This window comes from Oratosquilla oratoria, chromosome 25 (genome assembly GCF_046742065.1).
Source record: "Oratosquilla oratoria isolate Oo_2021 chromosome 25, ASM4674206v1, whole genome shotgun sequence".
Classification (NCBI taxonomy): domain Eukaryota; kingdom Metazoa; phylum Arthropoda; class Malacostraca; order Stomatopoda; family Squillidae; genus Oratosquilla; species Oratosquilla oratoria.
In genome coordinates, this window is record NC_134801.1 from 40,162,178 (window position 1) to 40,169,171 (window position 6,994).

A 6,994-nucleotide genomic window follows, 5' to 3' on the forward strand; every position below is an offset into this window, starting at 1 on the left:
CGCGATGACGTTGTTGTGATGTGTTGCGTTATCTGACTCAGGTATTTATGATTAAGAAATGTAAGCTCATCAAAATTGCTAAAGGTTAGTGCTTTTTTGTATGTAGGGGATTATGTGCCATGGCGTGTGACCTATTGTAATGTTTAGTAATGGTAGGATACATGACTCCCCGACCTTTTGAAGTACGTCCTCGTACCTTGAGCTAAGGTCGAGACGGTGGGGTTTGGCATAGAAATATACAATTGCAAAAAGATATTATAATGTGTCACGTTCCTAGTGGGAAATAGTAACTTGTTAAATACATTATTTGAATGAGCAAAAGGGAGAGAGCTTACCTATATTATAACAATTTGAATGTATTCAGTAAACTATGGTAAAATTGCACCAATTTTTTTCACTTTGCACGTTTTTTTTTTTTATGAGATTGTATAGAGATATCTGTCATTGTAGTTTGGAATCTCTGTTCTGACATGTTTAGTTTCCGTTTTCATTAGTTCACTGAAAATTCTGTGGCACTTCACTGATTACCATAGTTTAAAGAATTTAAGGCATCCTAAAATGTTAGTATTTGTTTGTTTGTGAAGTTATTATAAGAGTATTTTTGTTGCTACATATCTAAATCATATAAATAATTCCGTAAAATAAGGACTATCTCCTTGGGTGAATGACAATTTGGTAATTTCTTTTCCATTAGATTTCACACTTTTACGAATAGACATATAGCTATAAGTGTGTGTGTGATATAATTTTTCTTATCTTGCCTAATGTTCAGGTAGAATTATAGTGTAGGAATTTGGGAGTATTTCTAACGGACTGACCTATTGATTTATGCTGTTTTTTCTGTGAGAAGTATTTAACATCTATCTTAATGTTGCATAAAATTGATTGGACTGTTTGTTATCATATATATGTACTGATTAATTGCTGGAATATAAGTTTGTTTATTAATTTATTTTATTTCACTATGTTATGAATCAAATGTTGCTTCTATTTGTTGTCGTGGATTATTGTCGAGGTTATTGTCGAGGTTATTGTGAATACATATTGGCTATGGTTTTCTGGGAAATTGTCATTTTTGTAAATCAAGTTGTTGTTCGTATCATTACTTTTATATATTGACTATGGAAATGAAACTTACTTTGAATTTATAAACAATATATGTTTGAGGTAGAGGTTTCTCTATGTAAGTATTAATTTTCGTGTATGGGTTTTATTATTGTTTATGGTGTGAAATAATGATTGACTATCTTTGTGTAGGAAATTTGGTTATTTTATCTTGAGGATGTGTCTCTCTTCGATTTTGTGTGATTTTTTTTTTTTTTTTTTTTTTATCAGAGATATTGTTTCAGAGTTGAGTTGGTAAGGTGAGAATACTTTATATGTTCAGGTGAAATGCATGGAAATTTGTGCAGTCTGACTTTGAGTTTAGACTAACGTATATTGGAGATGGTTATATTATGCTTTGCAATTATTGGAGTTAGTATAGTTTTTTAGTTTGCTATTATAAAAATGTGATTTTTTTTACTTAGTGTTATATATATTGATATTGTGAATGTATGTATTATTCAAAGGTTATCACGATCTGAAGGAAGGTAGAAAAGTTTTCTATAGGTGGGATAGGTTTGATAAGTGAAGGGATCGTTAATACCTTGTCAATCTTTTGAAACACATGACGCCTTGCGTCTCTTATAGGGGGAATATTTACTGTAGATGCATGGTTTCTGTTTTGTATGTTGGTTTTGTTCACTGTGGGATTTGTCGTTGTGTTTTCTTTTGTTTACCATACTTTATGATGTGTTGGCTTTGGATGACTGCCTGTGAGTCTTTCTTGGGGCGGGAGGAGTTGGGAGTGGAATACGCTGAGCTGTGCATTTTGTTGGGTGTGATCGTCTAAGGTAGTTTAAAGTTAATGTGATATTTAGATGTTATATATGGGTTAATAAGAATTATTTGAATACATGATGTCAGGGTTGATGTTGTAGTTTGTACTTGAGAGGTGTCTCGTCTTTGATGTTTTATAGGATGAGCTTGAAAAATGTCTTGCAAGTATATTGCGTCGAAAATGCACTGGGAGACGTTTGACATGTAATCATTGATTTCTATGTTTCTGAGAAATTATATGTTTACATGGTATTTGGTATTATGTATAGAATATTATCTATATGTAGTATCTGTTTATTTATTAGTATTTAGTTTTTGGCTGAGTGTACAGTTATTTTAGTAGATCTATGAGGATTTGAAGACTTGATTGTGTATTATCTATCTTAAGTCTTAAGAACGTCGAATTTATTGATTATTTAGTTATGTTGATTTTAGGAATTGGCAGTGAATTTTGTGAGTATTTATCACTTTATGTCTTAGTATGTGGATTCTGTTTAATGCATTAGTTAAGAAAAATTATCTTATATGTGTATGCACTTATTAACTTGTTTGTACATTTCTGTTGGTATATTTGTTTATACCTATCACTGTATCTACCTCCTGATACATATGTGTAATTATTCTTACAGTATCTATTAGTCTTTGAATATCTTAGGAGAATGATTATCTGTAAAAATTGGCATTTAAGTACTTTACGTGATGAAGGCTGGAGAGTAGTGCTGCTTGGATAGTTTGGATAGCATTGTTGATAATTGGAGACTGACGGTGCTTTGGCGGTAGCTAGGTATCAGATTTTGCTGACTTGTGTCACGGGCGGATGGAGAGTGTGGAGCGGGAGGAGATGGTTGGGGTGGTTCTCACTGTGATGTACAACGTGGAGTCTGTGGGTGGATGGTTGAGGTGAGTAGCGTGTTGCGGTCACTCACGCCGTTTACGCTCGATCGACGCGATAGCGTGGAGAATCGAGGTGGAAAGTCGAGGTGAGTAGAGTGTTGAGGTCATTCACGGCGGCTACACTCGACCGACGCGATAGCGTGGAGGTCGAGGTCCACCTCTGGCCGACGCGAAGTTCCTAGCAGTTTTTGTATGTGAAGGTCTAAAAAGAAGGGAAATTAGTAGGTGGTTATTTTCTATACTCACGGGGAGTGGGGTGGGGTGGGTTGATTTTGTTGGAGTGGAAGAGGTTTCAATCGTCGCCTCGGAGGGGACGGTGGTGGAGGGGGTGGTTTGTAGACTGACTGGGTAGGGACTCGGTGCCGAATGAAGTCGCCTGGAACTGCTGACCCTGAAGACGGCGCGTTGGGCTTGGGTCCCTTGCGCGTTGTATGGAAGATAACGGTGGGATTGAGTGGGTGGGGATGGTTAGTCGGTTCGAAGTTGGTGTACTTGGGTTGATTGAAGTCCTGTGGGTAGTTGCCTTGATTTCGGGGGCTTATTTGAAGTCTTGAAGTCGATGTGTTGGGCTTGACTGACGTCTTGAATGTTGCGTTGCTGGGAATCACTGCTCTGGACTGACGATTCTAGTCGTCTAACTGATGGATGGTTACTCACACACGCTACGGAGGGGTAGTGTGATGATTCTTGTAATCGGGTGGTCTCTCCTACTCAGACACGCTACGGAGTGGTAATGTGGGAAATCTTGTAACCGGATGGTCTCTCATCTGATTGGTAGCAAAATGCCACCATTTGGTTTGAAATCGAATGCCTTATCGATTTCACCACTGACTCTCTTCAAGATGGTTACAACTGCAGGTTACATCTGTGATGTCGGCAGACATTTCTAGTAGTCGGCAGATTTGGTCAGGTGATGACGGCAGTCGAGCTGGTGGGGGTGGATGACCTGGTAGACGGTAGATGGCTGATGGCAGATGGTAGACGGGCTGGCGTGGTAGACGTCAAACCTGGTAGACGTGGCTAGTCGTGAACGAGCGGCTTGGCAGGTGACGACGGTTTTAGTCGGGTCTCTTCTTCGGGGGCGTAGGACCACCGCTTGCCGCCAATATGTAGTAGTTTGGTGCTACGCAATGGGCTTAACGGGGTCGGATAAAAATTCTTCGGTTTTCTTGGTTTATTGGCAGGTACTTGTGGATATACCTATAGGTTGGAATATAATCCCATTCCCATACATCAACAAGAATTACACGATTACCCTCTATATTGAACCCACTACCATCATCAAATCCGAGGACGGCCAATGATACTCCTACATTCCCTCCTCTGACCTCCCTCTATGCAAAACTGCTGTTACTAAATTCCATGTTTGCCCAGCCTACCTTTTCCGTTTCTTTGCACCACAGAACTTTCCTGCATATACCAAATCATAACATCAAACGCCAGCACATTGAACAGCTACTAGTTCAAAAATTTAAACTCCAAGAAGACCCTACACACACACACACACACACACACACACACACACACACACACACACACACACACACACACACACACACACACACACACACACACACACACACACACACACACACATACACACACATACACACACACACACATACATTACAAAGGATTACAAAAGATTATAAAGTAGGAGCATGCCGACAGGAGAACTTTTGGTCCATAACTAGGTCGGATGCGAAAAAATATATATAATGATAAATAAACAAATAAGCAAATAAAAAATCATAACAGCATAAATAATAATAAACAAAATAAATAAATACATAGGTATAGTTAAATAATAAACAAACAGGAAAATAGTAAATAATAATAAATTGACAGATAAATAATAATAAATGAAAATCAAGCAAATAATAATAAACAAACAGACAAATAATGACAAACAAATATTATAAAATAACTGACAGGCATTACAGCGTTTTAGGTGTTTATCTAAACGAATGTTAAAGCTTCGAACTGAACTACATTGCACTGCTTCAGCAGGAAGTTTATTCTATGCATTAACTACACGGTTTACAAAGTTGTTTCTACCCACTTTCATATTGAATCTATTTCCTGACAGTTTGAGACCATTATTTCTTGTCGGATTCTCATTCAGTGTGAAAACTTTGTCACTTTTGATGTTGCCAATCCCCTTTTAGAATCTTAAAGAACTGTATCAAGACACCTCTGAGTCTACGCTTTTTTAGGGAAAACAGATTCATATGTTTTAGTCAATTTTCGTATGTTTTTTTTTTTTTTACATATAAAATTAGTTTTGTAGCTCGCCGTTGTACTTTTTCCAATCTGTCAATGTCTTTAATGAGATTCGGTGACCATACGGAAACACCATATTCCAAATGTGGACGTTTCCTATTTTTTCCACGAACCACTCTCTTTAAAGTAATCTGTAAAGACAATCCCTCTACTTGGCAGAAATAAATCAATGGCCCCGTCTCGATCCCCGACTCATGCCAAATATGTTTTGACGGCACAAGCTTTCATCCCATCCACCACCACGGCATTCTTACTTACAATCCCAGCTCCACCCTCGACACTATTAAGCCCCTCCCAATACCCCTAACACCCCTCAAACCTCTGTTTCTATCATTAAACCAACAAGATTGTGTAGGTTGGATAAACGCCATCCAATCGGACATAATAAATGCGCTGCAAATCTCCACACACACACTCCCATTAATCGCTATCTCACTTTATTCATTTGCCTTACTAATCCTGTTCCTCCTCATTGGTAGACTAGTCTATGTCTGCGTGATCCAACGCGTTAGATAAATCCATAACCAATCCCCCCCACACATATGATACAAGACTAACAAACGCCCATTACTTATACATTATATCATCAAAGTAAATTGTGTGTCCTAAGATTATATCTCACAAATGTATGTTCATGGTAACCCTTACTTGTACTTTTATAGTATTCATCACTCTATACAAATTGTATATACATATGTAAATCTAGGAAACATATCTCACCAAGAAATGCTAGAATCATTCCCCCACCTTTGCATCTCGTTACCACTCCAAATTTGTGACTAACAGAAATGTGTCCTGTTCCACCAGAAGTGAAATTTTGTTTTAAGTGTTGACTCACAGAAAAGAGTCCTGTTACACCTAGGAGACTACAAGTGCAACTCACAGACAGGAGTTCAACATCATCACATTAGAAAAAAATGTACACATTTCAAAATTTCCCCCCAGAAAAGAGATAAGTGAAAAAGATGGAATCAAGTATGTACAGACTTTAAAGAGAACTGGAGCTAGACACCCCACTTTAAGAACTGCCATCCCTTGGTGAACAATTGAGTATGACATAATATCTACCTGACTACATCCCATACACTTATGACTACTTAATCCCCCCTCCCGCGCCAACTTCCCTTTAAGGCTCACAACAGGTATCGTGCCATACTCCCATTGTATATATAATCCTTCTCTATGCAAACCCCCTCACCGCTGATCACCCCAGGTGACAGAAGTCACCTCGCATATATATATATATATATATATATATATATATATATATATATATATATACATATATATATATATATATATATATGTGTGTGTGTGGTGTGTGTGTTTGTGTGTGTGTGTTGTGTGTGGTGTGTGTGTGTGTGTGTGTGTGTGTGTGTGTGTGTGTGTGTGTGTGTGTGTGTGTGTGTGTGTGTGTGTGTGTATGTGCGTATGTATGCATGTATGCATATGCACCTATTTGTGTATGTGTGTGTGTGCGTGTGTTTGTGGGTGTATGTATGTACGTTTGTATGTAAATACGTGTATGTATGTATGTATGTATGTGTGTATGTATGTATGTATGTATGTATGTACGTTTGTATGTAAATACGTGTATGTATGTATGTATGTATGTGTGTATGTATGTATGTATGTATATGCACCTATTTATGTATGTGTGTGCGTGTTTGTGGGTGTATGTATGTGCGTTTGTATGTAAATACGTGTATGTATGTATGTATGCATGTATGTATGTATGTATGTATGTATGTATGTATGTATGTATGTATGTATGTATGTATGTATGTATGTATGTATGTATGTATGTATGTATGTATGTATGTATGTATGTATGTATGTATGTATGTATGTATGTATGTATGTATTTATGTATGCATCTCTTTTGAATCGAGGTCAAATATGCCAACTATTTTGAACGTGATAAATGTAAACAATA